This window comes from Leopardus geoffroyi, chromosome B4, assembly GCF_018350155.1.
Source record: "Leopardus geoffroyi isolate Oge1 chromosome B4, O.geoffroyi_Oge1_pat1.0, whole genome shotgun sequence".
NCBI classification, from domain to species: domain Eukaryota; kingdom Metazoa; phylum Chordata; class Mammalia; order Carnivora; family Felidae; genus Leopardus; species Leopardus geoffroyi.
The window spans coordinates 31,956,641-31,981,488 of NC_059341.1; the positions used below are offsets into that span (position 1 = coordinate 31,956,641).

Here is a 24,848-nt window from a genome sequence, read left to right on the forward strand (position 1 = left end):
ACATAATTAGGACATTCAATGTCTAAAAAAAGGTAACAAACAATAAATGGGTTTCAACAAAAGGATCCCTTGTGCTATACCTTTTCCATTTGCCTGCAGGTGAAGATGGGCTGGAGCAGGGAATAGAGCAGAGACTCATGTGAAATACCCGAATACCGAATTCTAAGACTCATTGCACAATGCATTTAACTTAACATTATAAACAAGAATCTAATCTGAGGAATGATTTATTGAGCCTGAAAAAGCACAAGAAATCTCCAAAATCTCTCCTTGCAGCCCAGGAGATGTCATCCTCCCCAGTAATTCTCTCATTAGAGGGGAAATCTTAGCATACATTTGTCTTGCTGTTGCTCCCCAGACCTGAAAGACAAGAGATTTTTCTATTTTCCTTTTCCTTTCCAAGGATTCCCTTACACTCTGTTTAAATTTTTTTTTTTAACTTTTATTTATTTTTGAGACAGAGACAGAGCATGAACGGGGGAGGGGCAGAGAGAGAGGGAGACACAGAATTGGAAGCAGGCATCCAGGCTCTGAGCCATCAGTCCAGAGCCCGATGCGGGGCTCGAACTCACAGACCGTGAGATCGTGACCTGAGCTGAAGTCAGCCGCTTAACCAACTGAGCCATCCAGGCGCCCCTTTTACACTCTGTTTAAAGGAAAATTGTTCGGGGTGCTTGGGTGACTCAGTCAGTTGAATGTCTTACTCTTTATTTCAGCTCAGGTCATGATCTCACAGTGGGGGAGATTGAGCCTTGCATTGGGCTCTGCGCTGACAGTGTGGAACCTGCTTGGGATTCTCTCTCTCTCTCTCTCTCTCTCTCTCTCTCTCTGCCCCTATTCCACTCATGTTCTCTCACAAAAGCAAACATTAAAAAAAAAAAAGCAAAATTGTTCTACATTTAAATTTTTCAAATGACCATCCATTGTTAAAGAACAATATGCTTGGAATAATCTATAAGCCAGCCAGATTTGCCTCTTGAAACACAAAGAGAGAGTATTTGGAATTTAGGACGTCTTTCTCTTTTAAAACCTGTTTTGCAAGCCTGTGATCTTCAAAATTCTCAAAAACAAAGACTAGACTGCAAAAAAAATGTAATATTTTCTCTTTGCCTTCCTGCCATAAGAATGATAATCCTACCTGAGGCAAATGGATGCTGCCAACAGGAGGTCATATACCTGGAGGCACAGGGAGAAAAGAACATTATGTATTTTAAAGATAATATTCATTACAATGATTATTCAGCACCAAAGTCAACCCAGCTTTATCAAGTATTTTCTTACACCTGATGTTTATCCAGTAGTTATTCAGATACAAGCAAACAGAAATCATTCCTAAGTTCTTGCACATATATTCTCAAGTAGGATGTAGAAATGTTCCTATTATTTGGAGGTCATCCAACTATCCACAAACATTAGAACAAACAAATGGAAAATATTTCTCAATGCTTGAACTACAGTAGAAGATTAACTAGGAATCTAAGTGGAAAAATAATTTCTCTAAAAGAATTTTTTCAAATGATCATTCATTGTTAAAAATTATGCCACTGTAATAATGAAAAGAACTGTTGATCTGGGGCAGGTGCATGGCAATCATGCCATCTACTGCATGACTAGTTAATGTTGGGCAACCTGGTGTGAGAGCTGGGAACCGGGTAGAGGGTGATGGGCAAGACAGAGATCTTGCTTGTAACCAAGGAGCTGGAACAATTATGTGTGGATAGTTATTAACCATTTTAAAAGATTGAATAGCAATTTGCAAGTATATAGCAAACATCTGTGGAAATAAACAAAGACCACCAAAATGAGAAAAGCCAAAGCTATTTATTGTGAGCTTGCTATAGTAAGGGAGACAGCCACCGTCCCTTGTGTTTTGGTGGGGACTCAAAGGCAGGCAGAGGAGTGGGAAAGCTTTATAAAATGCACAAAGTGGGGGCTTCAGGAGTGCTTGATTGGAAGTTGTCGGCATGGGGACGCTGTAGATGGTCTAACTAGAAACAGGACATCCTAGGTGATTGGTCAGGGTGCATATTTGGCTTTCTCTGGTTGGTCCTACGTTGGAAGCAGGGACAAAAATTAGGGAAGCTGTCAGTTATTAATCAAGTCCTGGACATTTTAGGCTGATTGTTACAGTAGTTATTGTTTAGCTTCCTGCAGTGTCACTGGAGATTGCAATCTTGTTCCCCTTAAGTCTGATTTATAGCAGGCTGGCTTCCTGGGTTGTTTACTGCAGATAAGAGGTTGGTTTCCTGGACAGGTTGCTGCAGGTTGCAGGTCAAAGTTTTATTTTCATACAATGGTCTGGCCATTGACCAGTTGTATATTCAGTCTGTCATATCCCATTCCATAATCTAAATAACAGAAAGAAAAACTAAGCAAACATACCCAAAAGGTGTTGGTGATAGGTCAGTTTTAAAATGTTAATCATTATAATCTTCTAGAATTAAGATATTTAAACTTCAGATACATCCTACACCCAAACAGGTCAGGTTGCAGATCTTACAGACAAATCATTTATGTTCTAAAAACCAATGTCCTAAAATTGTGTACTTTATTAGGTAGATTGCAAAGGTATATATCCTGTTAAATACTGTACAGTAGAATATAACCTCCATAAAGGACAAAACTTTGTATTGTTCAGCACTTTTTCCCTGGCACCAACAGGGAGCAGGATCTAATACAGGGTCTGATACATAGTAGGCACGAAAGAAATATTAACTGAATGAATTAATGCATGTTTCTACCTTTTTTATATATCTTTCTTTTTAATTGTGGTAAAATGCACATAACATAAAATTTACCATTTCAAACATTTTTATTATTTTTAATTAAAAAAAAATTTTTTTTTTCAACGTTTATTTATTTTTGGGACAGAGAGAGACAGAGCATGAACGGGGGAGGGGCAGAGAGAGAGGGAGACACAGAATCGGAAACAGGCTCCAGGCTCTGAGCCATCAGCCCAGAGCCCGACGCGGGGCTCGAACTCACAGACCGCGAGATCGTGACCTGGCTGAAGTCGGACGCTTAACCGACTGCGCCACCCAGGCGCCCCGATTTTTAATTTTTTAAAAATGTTTTATTTATTTTTGAGAGAAAAAGAGAGCAAGAGCAGGGGAAGGACAGAGAGAGAGTGGGACAGAAGATCTGAAGCAGGTTTTGCACTGAGAGCAGCAAGCCCAATGTGGGGCTTGAACTCATGAACTGCTAGATCATGACCTGAGCCAAAGTTGGACGCTCAACCAACTGAGCCACTCAGGTACCCCTTCTGTTTCAACCCTTTTTACATATACGGCTGAGTAGTGTCAAGTGCATTCACATTGCTGTGCAACCAATCTCTAGAATTCTCTTCTTTTTTCTTTTATTTAAATATTTATTTTGAGAGAGAGAGCATGCATGCATGTGTGCAGGGTGAGCGGCAGAGAGAGAGAGAATCCTAAGCAGGCTCCACACTGTCAGCACAGAACCTGGCGCGGAGCTTAATCCCACAAACTGTGAGACCATGACCTGAACCGAAATCAAGAGTAGGATGCCTAACCAACTAAGCCACCCAGGTGCCCCACTAGAGCTCTTTTCATCTTGCAAAACTGAAACTCTGACCCATTCAGCAATTCCCTGTTTTCCCTGCCCCCCAGCCCCCCAGTCCATCTCTATGAATTTGACCACTCTAGGTAACTCATATAAGTGGAGTCACAGTGTTGTCTTTTTGTGTCTAGCTTATTTCGCTTAGCATAATGTCTTCAAGGTTCATCCTTGTTGTATCATGTGACAGAATTTCCTTCCTTTTTTTAAAAAAATTTTTTTAATGTTTATTTATCATTGAGACCAATCAAAAGATTGGTCTTTAAGGAGGCAATTTTCATTTATCCAGAAGTTTCACTTGCATGGAATGGAGGCCTTCCTTGTAATGCCACATTAGTGCGATGTTACTATTTACATATATAATAATCATACAGATGCCTTTCAAATATAAATCATGATATAATAAGTACAAACACTACACTAAAACAACATTTTCAGTTAATGGTGTCTATGTGATGGCAAAATGTTTATTGATTCAGGAAAGAGGGAATCCATTTAGCTGGGAACAATCTTGGGGAGTTGAATATTAAGATCTAGGATACTTGAGGTGGATATTAGAGTTTTCAGATTTCTATAGGATTCCTGGAGTTGTATCCTTTTTCCTCTCATCTCATCTTTCTCTAAGCCAAATTTACAAACCAAACCATTGAAGAATGACAAGTCTAACAATTAATTACCATTTGGGGGGTATATTGAACAGCCTCATGTACAGAATGCCAGGAATCTGAAAGAAGTCAGGAAGTGACATACGCCCTGAGGGGGGGTAATGACATAGCTATGACACATAAGGGGCATTATTACAGTGTGTGAGGGGCTGCACATGGGAGGAATGGGTAAAAGTCAGGGAGGGATGTGCACTCCATCCCATGCAAGAGCTACTGCTGCCAGCCCATTGATAGCTGGCTGGCTGACAGGTGTGTCCAGAGGCAGCAGGCAGAGGCATGGTGGTGAGCGCTGTGTGTGAAGCATGAGAGGACCCCCCAGAGTCGCTAGGAAAGATAGGTGATCTGGGAGTTGAGAGTAATGTTTGCCAAAAGGTTGGTGAGGGTTTCACCCACAGATACAAAAGCCAGGGAGACAAGCAAGGTTAAGGAATGCAAAGGGATCTGAATAAAAGGTATTGAAACTGAGAATAAACAAGTAATTAATAGTTAAAATGTCAGGGAGTTGTTGAAATATGTGTGAAGAATATCACAATGGGGCTATAATTTCATCTCTTGAATCGGGAAAAGGCTGTCGTCACTTTTTTGTGTTACACAACATGGTTCCTTTGTAAAGGAGGGTGTGTTGTTATTCCAGGTTCATGGGTGAGGAACCCAAGCCCCTTCAGTCATATCAACATCAGAAGCTGAATTAGGACTGGAATTCACTGCCTTGCAGCATTTTGCTAACAGGTGAGCCTTGATCCATAATTTTCCAGTGCCAAAAATCTCTTCTTTCCTAGAAAAAGCTTTTGTTTCTAATAAATGTATCTTATGTTTTAATGGGCAGTGGGTTGTGGGGACAGGGGAACTTGTACAAACTTATCCAGTAAAAGTCTTCAGCAATGTTAGCTTAAGAAGTCGCCCGAATTTAGGTGATTTTGCTTGTTTAGAGACACTAGGTTTTTGATGCCTTTACACTGAGACATCAATTCAGTAGTTCTGATTCTATATTAACCATTAAGTATGTGCTGGACTAATGATTTTTATCTAATGATTTTTATATAAATGAATATCTATTCATCTGTTTTTTTAGGCAATGAAGCAAGGGCTTTTCATGTATGTTTGAACCTTCAGTGGAAATTGCAGAAAATCACTAAAATGTAAGATTATTGAGATTGTTGTTTAAAGCTTTTTGAAAAAATAACTAGATTGATAGGAAATGTGTCCCTGTCACATGTTATTTTTTACCTGAAATTTTCTTTATTTGGTGGTTGAATATTAAAGCCCTAGTTACTTCTAGTTAGTCACAAAATAGCTCAAGGCACTTGTTGTATTCTAGAATGTTCCGTAAACAAGTGTAGTTTAGGATTTGTAATAACAATAAGATACCAAGGTGAAATGGGCTAATCCCTTCTTCCTATCTCACCTCTTATGGTAAGGAGTTCTTTTTTTTTTTAATTTTTTTTTTTCAACGTTTATTTATTTTTGGGACAGAGAGAGACAGAGCATGAATGGGGGAGGGGCAGAGAGAGAGGGAGACACAGAATCGGAAACAGGCTCCAGGCTCTGAGCCATCAGCCCAGAGCCCGACGCGGGGCTCGAACTCACGGACCGCGAGATCGTGACCTGGCTGAAGTCGGACGCTTAACCGACTGCGCCACCCAGGCGCCCCAAAGGAGTTCTTGTAGAAAAAATCACCTGGTTGCTTCATGAAGGATCCTATCGGTTCTCAAGTAAAGGGCAGAATGAAGTGGTGGAAATCAAGAATCTGAAGGCATGTTTCTCAAAATATGGTGGTCTGTGTGTCATCAATCAGGGTGTTCTGAGATGTGTGACAGGGGTGAATACTCCTGGGCCTTGGAAGAAAAGTTTGGGACAGTGCATGTTAAACAAGCTCATCAGGTGATTCTGTGCATGTTAGGTTTGAGAACCAATACATTTGAAGAGGAAAAACCTAACTTTTGTTAAGGTCAATTCTGCCCGACATAGTCTCTTCTAGACACTCTATCATGTCTGCAATCTCTTTTTATTTTTAAATTTTTTTTTTAAATTTTTTTTTTCAACATTTATTTATTTTTGGGACAGAGAGAGACAGAGTATGAACGGGGGAGGGGCAGAGAGAGAGGGAGACACAGAATCGGAAATAGGCTCCAGGCTCTGAGCCATCAGCCCAGAGCCCGACGCGGGGCTCGAACTCACGGACCGCGAGATCGTGACCTGGCTGAAGTCGGACGCTTAACCGACTGCGCCACCCAGGCGCCCCTAAATTTTTTTTAATGTTTATTCATTTTTGAGAGAGACAGAGCACGAGCAGGGGAGGGGCAGAGAGAGAGGGAGGAGACACAGAATCAGAAACAGGCTCCAGGGTCTGAACTGCCAGCACAGAGCTGGATGTGGGACTCAAACTCGTGAACTGCGAGACCATGACCTGAGTCAAAATCAGATGCTCAACTGACTGAGCCACCCAGGCACCCTGTGTCCACAATCTCTGAATGAAAAATGGTTCACTTAATTTTTTTTAACACTTCCTGAAGAAACAGATTCATGTGCATTCATTGTGTTCCTTTTCAAGAAATGAAAATACATTTGGGAGGGTTAAGGGGCCCTCACCTATGTTCACATAGAGAATAAGTCTTACTAATGTCTGAAGCCAAAGCAAAATGTACAAATGAAATACAAACAAAACTATAAAACTAATAAAAATTCAAATTGGCAACATTGATGTGAGACAGCTGGTGTTGTTTGCTGAAACTAAATCTTACATGTTAGGTTTATAGCAGAAAGATATAGCTTTGGGTCCAGCTCTATTTTTGATTAAAGTAATATGACCGCAGGCAAAGCTTTGTTTGCTAAATCAGAATAATTAGACTTCATACTTAACCAAACTTTCTAGCAAGCAATCCTTCAATGAGGTCTCCCTGTATCTTTCAGACACCCACGGTCCTCTAGATCAGGGGTTTTTCTTTTTTCTCTAAAAGGCCAGATAGTAAATCCATAGGTTTTATAGGTTAAGAGACAAAATTGAGGCAGGTACTTATATAATAAGAAAATGTCTTGTCACACAAATTGGTACTGCTGAATAGTGATACCAATCATAAGCATGTGATTTCAATAGGAAATATTACTTGAGTCATTTATAGAATTCTATTATATTCTTTCCTTGATATGTACCTATTAGTATGTTACTGTAGATTAATCAGTTCAATTGAAAGTTAAGTGGAAGTTAGATGGATTTTGCACAATTAGATGGATTTTGAAATATTTGACTTTTCTTTTGCATGTGAAGCAAGGTCCAAAAAATACTTCTGGAACTGTAGGTTGAGCTTGGAAAATATATTCTCTGAAAATTCATGTGGGGTGGAGATTTAACTTCTTGTTTTAATTTTTGACAACATAGGAAGTAAATACAGCAGCTTGATACTACTTGTGATTCAAACAACATTAGTTGTCATCAAAATGACTTTACTGCAGTGTAAGTTTTGTATGTAAGCTCAGCTTTGCCTAATAGTTTTAGGTTCAATTCATTAAGAAACATCAAATCTGCAGCAAAAGCTAATTTCCAAATTCACTCACTGTTAATTAACAGTGATTGAGGAAAGTCCTCATTCAGAGGAATTTCAATCTTGATCCTGGGCTGAATATAATCTCAATATAATTTCATCAGTGCTAAAATGTCACACTGCTGTATGGTAGGACAATTAAGGATTTACTTCTATCTATGACAAAATTTATGGTGCTGAAGATATTAAGTCCATGAGAGTAGAATTTCACTATTGACACTGCCAATTCCGTAAGACATGATATCAAATATGTTCCTCAGAAGTACCTGCTGATAAGGGCATCTGGATGGCTCAGTCAGCTAAGCAACCAAATCTTGATTTGGGTTCGGGTCATGATCTCAGTGCAGAGCCCACTTGGGATTCTTTCTCCCTCTCTCTCTGCTCCTCCCCAACTTGCACACATGCTGTCTCTCTCTCAAAATAAATAAACATTAAAAAAGAAGTACCTGCTGATAAATAATACAATGAATATAATGAAGTCTTTAAACACCTTAAATTTTCAAAATCTGTAAATTCATCCAACTAAGAGCTTTTCTTCTCCACATATATTTTTATCACCATCAGTTATAGCACATCTTAGCAGATTCTACTTCAGGTTGTACTAGATTAGTGTTTTCTCACTGTTTTCAAAAATATTCTCAATTATAATTGTTTCATACAGACCATTCATAGGTGAAACTCAGTGACTTTGGATCTGGCATTAGTCCTTGAAAAAACAACTGAACAGTACATTGACTTATCAAAAGCCAAGGAAAACCCCTTGAAATCATTTGGCTTCTTTTTAAATGGACTATTGATATTGCTTCCAATGTCCTAAACTCTTTTGAGTCACTTTCCCCCCCAAAGTTAATAGTCTTAAACCAGTTTATTTTCTCTGGACACATTTCTTTGGCTTGGAATCAAATATGACTTAATTAACACCACTGGTCAATGACTCGCTTTATCTAACAAATGAACTATTTGGAAACGTACTTCGGTTGCAGCTTCATTTCAAAAAAATTAGTGAAAAAAATTATACCTTAATGAAGTATTCCTTCTTCTACTTTCCACTTTTTCTGACAAGTGCTTTCCTGTAAGTTGGGAATATTGTTATGATTGCTTAGTCCTAAGTAATACTGACAGATACTGTAGGTTTAGCACAGTGATAACATCACTTCATAATAAAAAACACAGTTCTTTGTTATCCAATTGATGACAAAATAATCCATAATCCATTATGTCTTACACGTGTAATATTTGAAGTTTACTTTTCTCCCATTTTTGTCTTGATATGATGTGCATGAACTTGTCATAAAAAATTATAGGCCCCTCCCTCTGGTGCTCCAGCCTGACTTCCCTCCCAGACCCAACCTGCAGAAAGACTGCCTAGAGGAGGAGAAGAGGGGAGGGTGTGTGGGTCTGTGTGGGCGCTGATGTTCTAGAACTTCCACGCTACCCCCAGCTGCACGAGGAAGTTGGATCTGGCCTTCTTCAGGATCTGTCCTTCTTTGGGTTCCCAAGGTGTCCCACCAGATGCCAGAAGTGGATGGAGAATTCTGGGAGAGCAGACTTAGAAGATAAAACACCTGATCAACTAAATAAACATTATCAATTATGTGCCAAACATTTTGAGACCTCTATGATCTGTAGAACTAGTCCTTATGGGGCAGTTCTTGGAGATAATGCAATACCAACAATATTTGTTTGTTCTTGCCAGTCATTCAAACAATCCACATAGTAGACACAAAAAACTAACAAAAGAAATAAGTGAAGATAAAATCAAGAAACTGAAACAGAAAAAACAATGATGAAAATTCTGAAGAGGAATAAAAACAAAGAAATAAATGACAGCAATGCTCAGAATCCCAGTGCGGAAGAAAGGGCCGAAGAACAGGATGAAGACATTTTTCATCAACTCTTGAAAAGAAAGAAAAAAAAGAATACTTAAAATCTTTATTTGAAATTTTGATTCTTTAAAAAAATTTTCTAGTTTATTTATTTTGAGAGAGAGAGAGACAAAGAGAGAGACAACAAGCAGGGGAGGAGCAGAGAGGGAGAGAGAGAGTGAGAGAGAATCTTAAGCAGCTCTGCACTGACAGTGGGGCCAAACTCATGAACAGTGAAATCTTGACCTGAGCTGAAAGCAAGACTCATATGCTTAACCTACTTAGCCACTCAGGTGCCACTGAAATTTTTATTCTTATGGGAAAACAAGACATGCCTCTGGAAGGGCATGAAACTGATGAACTCCCAGAGGATCTCTTTGTTCAAGCACTGCTGGAGCGTGGGATAAATTCTGGTGAAGAAGTTGATAGAAAGCATTGAGACAATAGCAGTGAACACATTGTTCTGCTCGAAAACGTAGCAGAGGCAGATGCTAGAGATCTGTGAGAGCTGCATTTGGGAGGAAACCCTCGGGGAGTGAGAGGCTGCCACTTCCTCTTTTCCATCATCACTGATGCCATAGTGGCCATATCAGGGAAGAATATTTGTCTGTGTTGGTGAGGTTTGTTGATGAATCTCATAACCTGAGAGAGGAATTTGTAGGCTTCTTGCCTTATGTGGTTGATGCAGAAATTTAAAAATTTCATACTGTTGATAATGGAGAAGTGGGGACTAAGCTGGAGTATTATCATGGCCAGGCTTACATTGTGTCCAGTGGATTTGCTTCCAAAATGAAAGTTGTTGCTTCTAGACTTTTAGAGAAATATCCCCAAGCTGTCTATACACTTTGCTCTTCCTGTGCCTTAAATATTTGGTTGGCAAAATCAGTGCCTGTTGTGAGAGTACCTGCTGTATTAGGAACAATAGAGGAAGTTTGTTCTTTCTTCCATTGATCTCCACAACTGCTTTTAGAGCTTGAACTGAAGGAAATTTGTCATTCCCAGTGGACAGGCAGGCATGATGCTTGTGAAATTTTAGTGGACCTCCTGCAAACACGTGTTTTATGTTTAGATGGTATAGTGATACAAACCTTGGGTGGAATAACTATATAGCTGGTAACTATATAGCTGGGAACAGCTTTTGATTTCATTCTTACCATTGTTGTTCCTAAAAATGTTCTATCTTTTACAAGAGCCTTTGGGAAAAATCTCCAGGGGAAAACTTCTGATGTCTTCTTTGTAGCCAGTAACTTGACTGCAGCGCTGCATTCATTAAATGAAATGATGGAAAATATTGAAGTTTATCATGAATTTCGGCTTGAAAAAGCTATAAATTTGGCAACCAAACTTGATATTCAGCTGAAACTCCCTGGAGAATTCCACAGAGCCCAGCGAGGTAACCTGGAATCCCAGCTAACTTCTGAGAGTTACTATAAAGAAACTCTAATGTCCCAACAGTGGAACTCATTGTATTCAGGAACTGAAAGATACATTTTCAGAACAGCACCTCAGAGCTCTTAATGCTTATCTCTGGTACCCTCTGTCATAAGACAGCTCAAATTTAATACACTGGGGGGGGGGGGGGGGCACCATGCTGACATGTACAGAAGTGACTTGCCTAATCATGACACACTCTCACCTGAGCTGCATTATTGGAGAATCAAGTGGAAACACAGAGGGAAAGACATAGAGCTTCCATTCACCATTTATGAAACCCTGCACCCGCAAGACATCAAGTTTTTCCTAGTGTTTATGCATTGCTGAAAGTCCTATGTATTCTTCCTGTGATGAAGGTTGAGAATGAATGCTATGAACATAGGTAAAATTGCCTCAAAGCATACCTGAGGAACACTTTGACAGACCAAAGGTCAAGTAACTTGGCTTTACTGAACCTAAATTTTGATATAAAACATGATCCTGATTTAATTGTGGACACATATATCAAACTCTACAACTAAGAGCTTCCTACAGATAACTCAGAAACCATTGAAAATACCTAAGAGACCTCTAAAGTGAGCTTTATCTTGGGTACCTGAGTGGCTTATTCAGTTAAGCTTCTGACTTCAACTCAGGTCATGATCTTGCGGTTTGTGAGTTCGAGCCCTGGGCCAGACTCTGTGCTGACAGCTCAGAGCCTGGAACCTGCTTCAGATTCTGTGTCTCCGCTCTCTGCCAGTCCCCCACTCACGCTCTGTCTATCTCTGTCTCAAAAATTAATTAGCATTTAAAAAAGTTAAAAAAAATAAAGTAAGCTTTCTCTTATGCTTGTTATTTGGAAAAATCTGTAAGAAATGTGAAAACATCTTATGGAAAAGCTGTCCGGTGTATATAGACCATTTAATCACTAATATCTTGTTTGAAAATATTTTTTTAATGTTTATTTTCAGAGACACAGAGAGAGAATGCAAACAGGAGAGGGGCAGAGAGAGGGAGAGAGAGAATCCCAAGCAGGCTCTGCACTGTCAGTGCAAAGCCCGATGCAGGGCTTGAACCCACAAATTGTGTGAGATCATGACCTGAGCCAAAATCAAGAGACCACACTCAACTGACTGAGTCACCCAGGTGCCCCACTCACTGAATATCCTGACCTATTGACTTCTCATGGAGTATATTAGCCATTGATAATCTGCCTATTTAAATGGCCCCTGATTGAACTCTCATGTTTTGGAGATATAACTGTTATTCCAGAAGATAGCATTGAAAGTGCCATATTACACTTCTATAGGATCTCTGCTAATGGCACTTTGAAATTGTTTTAGTTAAGTCATTTTAGACATAACATTTATTATCACTGGATCCAATTGTTGGGTATTGAGTTATCACTTCTTAGAAGAAATAGATTTTGAAGAGGTGTGGGAGGAAGGAATACATTTTATAAAATGTTACAATGAAATTCACAAGTGACCTTTGAATAGTAGGAATGTTAAGTATGTTAAAGATCTGTGGGGCACCTGCGTGGCTCAATTGGTTGGGTGTCTGTCCTGACTCTTGATTTTGGCTCAGGTCATGATCTCACAGTTCATGGGATCCAATCCTGAGTCTGGCTCCGTGCTGACAGCACACAGCCTGACTCGGGATTCTCTCTCCCTCTCTCTCTCTGCCCCTCCCCCACTCAGACACATTCTCTCCTTCACTCAAAATAATGAAATAAACATTACCAAAAAAATCTGTAATGGACAGTTAAGGGAGTTACCAGACAGTGAGAGAGAAACATGTGAGTTTGCCAAGCAAGGATTTCAGTGTATTTTGTCTTTATCAAATGAATTTAGAGGAACAAGTTACAGTTAAAAGTGTAAATGGGCAAGCCTGCCATTGTTGTGCATCAGTTTGTTGCTGTTTACACTCCTCTGTTGAGCCTCCATCTTCATAAGCTTTTTAGCAGGTATATGTCGAACACCTCTGTTTCATGGTCAAGACAGGATCAGAGGCCATGGACACCAACAACTGATTTGTCTGTTTTCCTCTTTTTCCATGGCTGTATGTACTGCTTCATCTCATCTTATAAACAAAACTGAAAAACTTACAAAAATAAGTGCTTTGTGGTTTATCTAGAAATAATACAGAAAATATTGCCGTTATTTTTGGTGAAGAAAATTGATTTTGTATAGTTTATTTCAACCTAAATAAAATGTGAATTTAAAAAATATATATAAAATGTCATGCTATGGCAATATGTACAACACTCAAAATGCTGTTGAATTAAAAATTGTGACACTGCTTGTGTCACTGAGCAGTTCCGCACAGCGATAGAGGACATCATACAATCCCTGTCATAACTACTCAACTGCCATTGAAGTACACAACATGTAAACAAATGAGTATGGCCATGTTTCAATAAAGCTTTATTTACGGGCACTGAAAAGAATTTCATGATGTTCACATCACAAGATACTATTCTTCTGATTTCTTTTCCCATCATTTAGAAATCTAAAAACCACTCAAAAACTGGACCACACAAAAACTGGCAACAGGTGGGCTTTGGCCCACAGACTGGTTTGCCCACCACTGCCCTAGATTTAAACTCAGGCTTTTTTAAAAATCATGACTTTAACTTCTGGTACCCTTCCCAGGGTGGGATTGTATTTTCAGCCTAATTTCTCAAAGTAGAAAAAAAAAATGGGTCTCCTAGACGTTTCAAACATAACCAACCAGCAGTTTGGAAAGGGGGGCCCTGAGATAGCACATCGCTATGGAAATTCAGTCGCTCTCCTCACCCCTAGGATGGTCTTCTACTAATATCTCAGAAAGAAAACAAGAGCAGTAGGGTCAGAGAAAGCACAGTCTCCCTGTCAGACTGAGAATTGGATCCAGTTTGTCCTTTGTCTATTTCCACTTCCAATGCCTTTTTCTGTTCTTTTCTGGGCCCTCCTGCTCCCAAAGCACAACTTACTCTGTAGTGGTATCATGTTACCTGATTCTTCTTATCACAACCAAGCAACTGATGAACTAATTCCTGCTAACTCCTCTCAGAGTCTGTTCGACAAGACCTTAGAGGGAAGAGAATCTTGAATCATGGGTTTTATTTTAGGTCAAAGCAGAGCAAATCTTACATGTAAGAGTCTACCTCCTGCAACAATGACCCTGCTCCTGCCATAGCCCCATTCCAGGGTGGACTGAAACCATTCCATCATTCCCACTGCCCTCTTCCCTCTTGGAATTGTCATAGTGTGTCAAGTCTAGGACCTGGATCAGGGACGAGGCTGAGAAAGCAGCCAGTTGGCAAACCCTAAAAGATACAAGTTTTTCCTAAAATAAAGTTTCTAAACACTGGCTAAGCATGAGTACTACCTACAAAACTTCAGAAAAATGTGCCTGAGCCCCACCTGAGCTCAATCAGATGGTTTTCCAGGGTTTAAAATCACTGTCCAGTTCTCATCGCCAGGCAGGGCCTGTCATCAGGGCTTGATTTCCCTCTGCTACACCCAAATCCCAACTAAAGATAACTGAAGGAACTTTTGAGATCCCTGAATTACCTTAGAATCTAACAGTTAAATTTAAAAATCTTTGGGGGACACCTGGGTGGCTCAGTCAGTTAAGCGTCCAACTTCAGTTCAGGTCATGATCTCGCAGTTTGCGAGTTTGAGCCCCACATGGCACTCCACACTGACAGTATAGAGCCTGCTTGGGATTCTCTCTCTCTCCCTCTCTTTCTCTCTACCTCTCCCCCACTTGCACACTTACTCTCTCTTTCTCTCAAAATAAATATATAAAACTAAAAAAAATTTTTTTTGTAAATTCTTTGGGATTCCTGAAAGGCTTGGTGTGTTAAATAATGAATAGCATGAGCATCAAACCTAAAACTTGAAGAAAGTCAAGGTGAATCCATTACAAGTTGAGAATTTCACTGATTAATATTGGGACCAGGACTCTAAAAGTTTGGATTATGCTAGTATTGACTTCTCTTTAGATTCTCTACAAACCATATTGAGGAAACACTACTGACCTTGGACTTTTCTGGAAAGAGTTCTCAAGTACCTTGACCCATGACTTGAGAAACATGACTTGAGAAAATATGTAGAAATAGAACATAAGAAAGTATTACTAGCATTCTAAAGGATAAGAACAGAGTGAAGAGGGAAGAAGGAAAGGAAAAGAGAGGAGAGGAGGAGGGGAAAGGAGCAGAGTGGGATGGAAGGAAAGAAGTAAGATATATCATTTAAAAAGCATTTTTAGGGGTACCTGGGTGACTCCATCAGTCAAGCATCTGACTCTTGATACCAGCTCAGGTCTTGATCTCATGGTTGTGAGTTCAAGCCCCACATTGGGCTTCACACCTAGCACGAACCCTACTTAAAAAAAAAAAGCATTTGTACTTTCTTAAAGTGGATGTTGAGAGAAGAGTGTCTCTACTTTTAAGAATGCTATGATATGCTTGGGAATGGTCCACAATAAAAGTCTTAACAATTGAAGGACTAGATATATACTGAGAATATTAGTAGACTGGAGATATATGATAATGAAGATAATAGTGTGAAGAAATAATTTGGGGCATATTATGTTCTACACCTGTATGTTTTCTTGACAAATGGGGAAAAATTAGATAAATGGAGAAGAGAGTTGGAGGTTAGGGTTTCTGCAATACTTTTGGTTGTGGATCTCTGGGTTATTTCTATTGTCACTTATTGAACATACGTTTGCAGTTTTTGCACTTACATAATTTATTTCCTTGGAGGGCATTTTGCCTGTAGTGACTCCCATGTGTACTGGATCTTTACCTTGTACAGCCGGAGTTGAGAACCATTTGAATAGAGTATTGAAAGGACAATGCCAAAGGACTCAAGGTATTCCTCCCACACCTGACTTTAAATGAGGATTTCAGGATGTACAAAGGCATCATGCCACTAAAGTGTGGCCTATGGTTGCCTTGAGTTAGCTAATTTTCCTTAGCGGTTAAGGACAAAGTGGGCTTTTCAGGGTATGGTGCTCTAAAGCATACAGCTTACAAGAATCAGGAACACAGAATAAGTCTTGGTGGGTTGGTCAAGGCAGAGGCGGACATGCAGCCTCAGTAGCATATCATTGACATGCTTACTTCCTCCCTTCACTCTGAGGGACACACCTGCAAGTCACCTGCAGGAAAGGCTATGAGTCACAATGCAGAAGGCAGCCCCATTCCTCATGTTCTACAAGTGTAATTATCTTTTACAATCTAAATGACATAAGCCATCCTTGGGTAGATTATGGAGAAGAAAAGATGACAGAAGAGGCTTTACATTACCTTCAGATAATTTGTTAAAGGAGAAACTTAGCATGTTTCTCTTGATTACCCTGTGGGAGGGCTGTTGGTTTAAAACTCTCTCAAGCTGGACACAGGCAGACATATTTATTGTTCTATTTGTAAGCCATATAGAGAGGATCCTCTTGTGTAGAACTAACAATATTTCTCAGTGACAGTGAATGAATAGAACAGAATGGAACAAGAGCCCTAATGGAGACTCAGTCACAGAGATCCTCCCTCTAGCAGATGGTGGGTGGGAAATCCTTAGCAGCAAGATAAATTTAGTCAGGATTCTTGTTTCCTACTTGTGGTTTAGCAAGAATTTGTTGATTTGATTTGAATGGAATTTATTTACTTTCTAAGGCTTACCTTGAAGGATGACATACTGTGAGTAACAATAGCATACAGAACAGCCCTTTCCAGAAGAGACTCATTTCACCTCACCCTAGGACTTTTGCAAAGCTATTCCCTGTATGGGTTCTGCTTACATATTCAAAATTTCCTGGTTTGTCTAGTTCTACAACTGCCAAGTGAAGAATGGACTAAACAGCCCATTGAGGGGAGCAGCTCATAGCTTTCACATAGCAGAGAGCACTCATTTCTGCTGGGATAAACAGCCTGTGTCCAGTGTCTCTAGGCAGTGGAAAGATGGGAGTGGATTTGGTCTGAATTCAGTGGGAAGCCAAGGGAGAGGCTCCTTTGAAGATGCAGGTATGGAAGGAAGATGATGGGGCTCCTGCTCTCATTTGTGATAGAAAAAGATGCCAAGTGTTGATTCCCAGAATTAAGACCAAAGCGACTAATTAAAAAAACAAAACAAAACAAAACATTTCAGGCATGACTGTGGCCTTTTGTCTACCTTATAAGTTCCTGATTGAGTTGAGTAATGTCAGGTAAAAAGCTGGGAGGCAGAATAAAGTAATTGATTTACAAAGTTGAGAAGGTGATAGGTTAACACCCAGCTGAAAAAGTGAGAGAACCTGAGATTGTAACTGAATCACAATATTTGGCATGCTTATATGAAGTCAGGCCTATGGTCCTCAACAGGCAACTCATTACATTTGATGCATTCAAGTCTGGAAGGATGTGAGGTGGGGCTGAACTCTCTATTTGAAGGGGATACTAAAGGCAAAAATACAGTTTGAAGAGATTGAACAAGCATCAGAACCATAAACCGAAATGTTGGGAAGTATTAGACCAAGAATTCTTTTAAACTTTGATTAATATTTAAGGGCCAAAATAGTAAAGGTAGACAACATGCAAACACAGAGAGATAATGTAAGCACAGAGAAATGGAAATTCGTTTTTAAGATTTTATTTTTAAGTAATCTCTACACCCAACATGGGGCTTGAGCTCAGAACCCCAAGATCAAGAGTTGCACGCTCCATCCACTAAGCCAGCCAGGCACCCTGAGAGATGGAAATTCCAAGAAAGGATAAAAGAATGTTACACATGAAAAACACCGTAACAGAAAGAAAAAAATGCCTTTGATGGATTTATTAGTAGACTGGACATGGCTAAGGAAAGAATTTCTAAGGAAATGACAACAGAAACTCCCAAAACTGAAAAGTAAAGAGAAAAAAGACGGGGGGGGGGGGTGGTGGGAAGCCAGAACAGAATATCCAAGAACCGTGGGACAATTACAAAAGGTATAGCATACTTGTAACAGGAACACCACAAGGAAGAGAAAGAGTCAAAGGAATAGCAGCAATATCTGAAGCAATACTGACTGAAAATTTTCCCCAAATTAATTTCAGACACCACACCACAGACCCAGAAGCTCAAAGAACCAAGCAAGATAAAGGCTAAAACAACAACAGCAACAACAACAACAGCAACAACAACAAACTATTCATAGGCATATCATATTCGAAGTACAGAAAAGCAAAGATAAGCAATCTTGAAAAAAGTCACAGGAAAAATACACCTTACTTAAAAAGGAGCCTGGGTGGCTCAGTCAGTTAAGCGTCCAACTTCAGCTCAGGTGGTTCACGAGTTTGAGCCCCATGTGGGGCTCTGTGCTGACAGCTCAGAGCCTGGATCCTGCTTCAGAGTCTGTGTCTCCCTCTCTCTTTGCCATTCCCCTGCTTGTACTCTGTCTCTCTCTCTCTCTCAAAAATAAATAAAACATTAAAAAAAAAAAAAGGAGCAAAGATGAAGGGGGACCTGGGTGGCTCAGTTGGTCAAGCATCCAGTTCAGTGCTGACAGCTCAGAGCCTGGAACCTACTTTGGATTCTGTGTCTCTTCTCTCTCTGCCCCCTCCCTTGCTCTCTCTCTCTCTCTCTCTCTAAAATAAAATAAAATAAACATTTAAAAAAAGGGGAAAAAAGGAGCAAAGATGAGCATTATATCTGACTTCTGCTTAGAAACTGCAAGCAAGAAGAGAGTGGAGTGAGATATTTATAGTGTAGGGAGGAAAAACCAACAACCAAGAATTCTATACCCTGTGGAAAATAAAAATAAATAAAATAAAATAAATTTAAAAAAAATTAAAAAATAAAAGATACAAGCTGTCAAAACTCAAGAAATAGATAATCTGAATAGGCCTGTATCAAAAAAATCTAATCAATAATTAATAATCTTCTCAAACAGAAAGCACCAGGCTCATATGGGTTCACAGGTGAATTCTGCCAAATATTTAAGGAAGAAATCATACCAATTCTCTACAATCTCTTTCAGAGGATAGAAGCAAGAGGAATACTTTCTAACTCATTCCTTGAGGCCAGGATTGCCCTAATACCAAAACCAGAAAAAGACATTACAAGGAAAAAAACAAACAAACTACAGATCGATATATGTGTGAACATAGATGCAAAATCTTCAACAAAATGGTAGCAAATAGACTCCAACAATGATAAATAAGAATTATATACTATGACCAAGTGGATTTGTCCTGGGTGGGCAAGGCTGATTCAATATTTGAAAATCACTAATGTAACCCACCACATTAACAGGCTGCAGAAAAAAACCACACGATTGCATCAAGAGATGCCAAAACACATGTGACAAAATCCAACCCCTGTTCATGTTAAAAATTCTCACCAAAGTAGGAATTTCCTCAACTTGATATGGAACATCTACAAAAAACCCACAACTAACGTACTTAAAGGTGAGAAATTTGAAACTTTCTCACTAAGATCAGGAACCAGGCAAGGATGTCTTCTCTCACCACTGCCTTTCAGCACCATACTTGAAGTCCTAAGCTAATGCAATAAAACAAGGAAAGGAAATAAATGGTTTACAGATTGAGAAGGAAGAAATAACTATCTTTGTTCATAGAAGACATGATCACTATGTAGAAAATTCAAAAGAATTAACAACAACAACAACAAAAACCTTCCTGGAACTAATAAGCAAGTATAGCAAAGTGACAATATAAAAGGTTAATATGCAAAAGTCAATTGCTTTCATATATACGAGCAATGAACAAGTGAAAGTTGAAATTAAAAACACATTGCAAATTACATTAGCACCCCAAATCAGTGAAATACTTAGGTATAAATTTAACAAAATATGTACAAGATTTATCCGAGGAAAACTACAAAACTTTGATGAAAGGTATCAAATAACTAAATAAATGTAGAGATAATCCATATTCATGGATACAAAGACTTAAGACTTAAGATGTCAGTTATTCTCAACACAATTCCAATCAAAATCCCAGCAATTTATTTGTGGGTATCAACAAACTGATTCTAAATTGTGGATGGAGAGGCAAAAAAAAAAAAAAAAAAAAAAGAATAGCCACCTCAATATTGAAGGAACAGAACAAAATTGGAGGATTGACACTACTCTACTTCAAGAATTACTATAAAGCTACCACAATCAAGACAGTGTGGCATTGATGAAAGAATAGGAAGAGAATAGAAAGCCCAGAAACAGACTCATATAAATATAGTCAACGGATCTTTGACAAATGAGCAAAAACAAGAAAACAAAGAAGAGATAGTCTTTTCAACAAATGGTGCTGGTAAAACTGGACATCCACATACAACAACAACAACAACAACAACAAAAAGAATCTACACACAGTCCTTAAACTTTTCAAAAACATGCAGAATTGATCCAAATATAGACCTACACATAAAACACAAAACTACAAAACTACTAGAAGGCAACGTAAGAGGAAACCCAGATACTAAATCCAAATGTTGGTGATGGCAATGACTTTTTTTTAATTTAAAAATTTTTTAAATGTTTTATTTAAGAGAGAGAGAGAGAGAGAGAGAATGGGGTAGGGGCAGAGAGAGAAGGAGACACAGAATCCAAAGCAGGCTCCAGACTCTGACCTGTCAGCACAGAGTCTAACATAGGCCTCAAACTAACGGACTGTGACATCATGACCTGAGCTGAAATCAGAAGCTTAACCGACTGAGCCACCCAAGAGCCCCGGCAATGACTTTTTAGATACAACATCAAAGTCACAATCCATGAAATAAATAATTGATAAGATAGATTTCATTAAAATTAGAAACTTCTGTTCTGCAAAACCCAATGTACAGAGAATAGAAGTTAAAACACCGACTGGGAGAATTTGCAAAAGACACATCTGATAAAGGATTATTAAACACGCTGATTGAAAAATAGGCCAAAGACCTGAACAGACATCTTACTAAAGAAGATATACCGATGAGAAGTAAGCATGTGAAAAGATATTTGACATCATGTCATTAGGGAATTGCAAATTAAAACAACAATGAGATACATACCTATTCGAATGTCCAAAATCCAAAGCACTCATACTGCTGAGGATATGGAGCAATAGGTGCAGGCGCTTTGGAAGACAGTTTGGTAAAACTAAACATACTCTAACCATATGATCCAACAATTATGCTCTTTGGAATTTACCCAAAGGAGTTGAAAACTGGGTTACACAAAAAGCTGCATACAGATGTTTATAGTACCTTTATTTATGACTGCCAAAACTTGGAAGCCGCCAAGATGTCCTTCAGTAGGTAAATTAGTAAAAAAAAAACAAAACTGTGGTACATCTAGATCATGGAGTATTAATTATTTAGTGCTAAAAAAGAAATGAACTATCAAGCTATGAAAGACATGGAGGAACTTAAGTGCATATTGCTCAGTAAAAGAAGCCAATTTCAAAAGTATACATACTGTATTCAAGACATTCTGAAAAATGCAGTACTGTAGAGAAAATAAACACATCAGTAGTTGCCAGAGGATGGGTGGGGAGGAAGGAAGAATAGCCAGAGCACATAGGTGGTGAAAACCATTCTGCATGACACATGATACTACAAGAGTGGATTCATGTAATTATATCTTTTTAAAAAATTAGTTTCAGGAGTAGAATTCAGTTATTCATCACTTACATATTACACCCAGTGCCCATCACAAGTGCTCTTCTTAATGCCCATCACCCAATTAGCCCATCCCTCTACCCACCTCCCCTCCAGGAACACTGTTTGTTCTCTAGTTAAGAGTCTCTTATGGTTTGCCTCCTCTCTGTTTTTATCTTATTTTATTTTTCCTTCCCTATGTTCATTTGTTTTGTCTGTTAAATTCCACATGAGTGAAATCATATGGTATTCGCCTTTCTCTGACTTATTTCGTTTCACTTAGCATAATACACTCTAGTTCCATTTACATCATTGAAAATGGCAAGATTTCATTCTTTTTGTTGGCTGAGTATATCATCTTCCTTATCCATTCATCAGTCAATGGACATTTGGGCTCTTTCCACAATTTGGCTATTGTTGATAGTCCTGCTATAAACATTGGGGTGCATATGCCCCTTTGAATCAGTATTTTTCTATTCTTTGGATAAGTACCTAGTAGTGCAATTGCTGGACATGAGGTAGTTCTATTTTTAACTTTTTGAGGAAGCTCCAACCGTTTTCTGGAGTGGCTGGACCAGTTTGCATTCCACCTACAGTGTAAGAGGTTTCCCCTTTCTCCAAATCCTTGCCAATATCTATTGTTTCCTGAGTTAATTTTAGCCATTCTGACAGGTGTGAGGTAGTGGTTTTGATTCATATTTCCCTGATGATGAGTGATGTTTGGCATTTTTCATGTGTCTGTTAGCCATTTGTATGTCATCTTTGGAGAAATGTCTGTTCATTTCTTAACTGGGTTATTTATGTTGGGGGTGTTGAGATTGAAAAATTCTTTATAGATTTTGGCTACTAGCCCTTTGTCATCCTATACATCATCTGCACTTATCTTTTCCCATTCTGTAGTTTACCTTTTAGTTTTTTTGATTGCTCTCTTCACTGTGCAGAAGCTTTTTATATTGATGAAGTCCCAATAGTTGATTTTTGCTTTTGTTTTTCTTGCCTCAGGAGATGTGTCTAGTAAGAAGTTGCTACAGCTGAGGTCAAAGAAGTTGCCACCTATGTTCTCCTCTAGGATTTTGATGGTTTCCTGCCTCACATTTATGTCTTTCATCCATTTTAAATTTATTTTTGTGTATGTGTAAGAAAGTGGTCCAGTTTCATTCTTCTGCATGTCACTGTCCAGTTATCCCAACACCATTTGTTGAAGACTCTGTCTTTTCTTCCATTGGATATTCTTTCCTCCTTTGTTGGAGATTAGTTGACCCTATAGTTATGAGTCCATTTCTCGGTTCTCTGTTCTGTTTCATTGATTTATGTATCTGTTTTTGTACCATACTGTCTTGATGATTATAGCCTTGTAATATAGCTTGAAGTTGAGAATTGTGATGCCTCCCACTTTGCTTTTCTTTTTCAACATACTTTGGCTATTCAGGGTCTTTTCTGTTTCCATACAAGTTTTAGAATGTTTGTTTTGCTCTGTGAAGAATGCTGGTGTTGATAGAGATTGCATTGGATGTGTAAATTGCTTTGGGTAGTACACACATTTTAACAATATCTGTTCTTCCAATCCATGAGCATGGAATGTATTTCCATTTCTTTGTCTTCTTTATTTCTTTCATAAGTGTTCTATAGTTTTGTAGAGTACAGATCTTTTACTTCTTTGGTTAGGTTTATTTGTAGGTATCCTATGGTTTTTGGTGCAATTGTAAGTGACGTCAGTTCCTTGATTTCTCTTTCTGCTGTTTCATTATTGGTGTATAGAAATGCAACATATTTCTGTACGTTGATTTTATATCTTGCAACATTGCTGAATCATGTATCAGTTCTAGCAATAGTTTGGTGGAGTGTTTTTGGCTTTCTACATAAAGTATCATGTTGTTTGCAAATAGTGAAAGTTTGACTTCTTCTGATTTGGATGTCTTTTATTTCTTTTTGTTTGATTGCTGAGGCTAGGACTTCCAGTACTATTTTGAACAAAGTGGTGAGAGTGGACATCCGTGCCATGTTACTGACCTTAGGGGAAAAGCTGTCAGTTTTTCCCCACTGTGGATGATATTAGCTGTGGGTCTTTCATATATTCATATATGGCCTTTATGATGTTAAGGTATATTCCATCTATCCCTGCTTTGTTGAGGGTTTTTAAAATCAAGAGTGGATGTTATATTTTGTCAAATGCTTTTTCTGCATCTATTGACAGGATCATATGGATCTTATCCTTTTTTTATTAATGTGGTGTATCACATTGATTGGCTTATGGATATTGAACCACCCCTGCAGCCCAGGAATAAATCCCACTTGATCATGGTGAATAATTATTTTAATGTACTTTTGGATTTGATTTGCTACTATCCTGTTGAGAATTTTTGCATCATGTTCACCAGGGATACTGGTCTGTAATTCTCCTTTTTAGTGGATTTTTTTTTCTTCTGGTTTTAGAATCAAGGTACCTCTGGCCCCATAGAACAAGTTTGGAAGTTTTCCTTTCATTTCTATTTTTTTGGAACAGTTTCAGAAGAATAGGTGTTAACTCTTCTTTAAATGTTTGATAGAATTCCCTTGGGAAGCCATCTGGCTCTGGACTCTTGTTTGTGGAGATTTTCGATTACTGATTCAATTTCGTTGCTGGTTATGGGGTTCTTCAAATTTTCTATTTCTTCCTGTTTCAGTTTTGGTAGATTATATGTTTCTTTATTTTATTTTATTTTTTACACTTATTTAGTTTTGAGAGACAGAGAGAGACAGAGCGCAAGTGGGGGAGGGGCAGAGATAGAAGAAGACACAGAATCTGAAGCAGGCTCCAGGCTCTGAGCTGTCAGCACAGAGCCCAATATGGGGTTCGAACTCACAAACTGTGAGATCATGACCTGAGCTGAAGTTGGACACTTAACCGACTGAGCCACCCAGGCGCCCCGGTAATTTATATGTTTCTAGGAATTTATCCAATTCTTCCAGATTGCCCAATTTGTTGGCCCATAATAGTGTCTTGTAATTGTTTGTATTTCTTTGGTGTTGGTTGTGATCTCTTCCCTTTCATTTATGATTTTATTTATTGGGTCTTTCTCTTTTTTTTTTTTTTTTTTTTGATAAATGTGGCTAAGGGTTTATCAATTGTGTTGATTCTTTCAAAGAACCAGCTCCTAGTTTTGTTGATCTGTTCTACTGCTTTTTTGATTTCTATATCATTTATTCCTG

General features: G+C 38.7%; 2 protein-coding genes and 1 pseudogene across 38 annotated transcripts in view; 2 read left to right on the forward strand and 1 right to left on the reverse strand.

Moving 5' to 3' along the window:
* The window catches only part of LOC123591360 (synapsin-1-like), a 111,917-nt gene that overhangs the window by 20,672 nt on the left and 66,397 nt on the right, over positions 1-24,848 (reverse strand). For 8 of the 34 annotated variants that reach the window (XR_006709273.1, XR_006709269.1, XR_006709257.1 and 5 more), the window contains 3 exons: positions 9,131-9,345; positions 5,919-6,076; positions 1,139-1,176 (listed from right to left, as the gene is read on the reverse strand). The exons of 3 other annotated variants lie outside the window; for them this stretch is intronic. The gene's annotated coding sequence lies outside the window, so the exon portion shown is untranslated. Of the gene's footprint in view, positions 1-211; positions 361-1,138; positions 1,177-1,802; positions 2,349-5,646; positions 5,668-5,904; positions 6,077-6,599; positions 9,346-12,708; positions 13,191-15,321; positions 15,368-24,848 lie in introns of those variants that run through there. 23 more of the 34 variants (XR_006709267.1, XR_006709266.1, XM_045465577.1 and 20 more) reach the window with 13 other exon arrangements.
* The window catches only part of CCNY (cyclin Y), a 320,281-nt gene continuing 299,846 nt past the window's right edge, over positions 4,414-24,848 (forward strand). The window contains exons 1-3 of one of the 4 annotated variants that reach the window (XM_045465574.1): positions 4,414-4,490; positions 4,876-4,970; positions 5,314-5,380. The gene's annotated coding sequence lies outside the window, so the exon portion shown is untranslated. Of the gene's footprint in view, positions 4,524-4,875; positions 4,971-5,313; positions 5,381-24,848 lie in introns of all 4 variants that reach the window. The other 3 variants (XM_045465571.1, XM_045465573.1, XM_045465575.1) reach the window with 3 other exon arrangements.
* LOC123591356 lies at positions 9,868-11,745 on the forward strand (annotated as a pseudogene).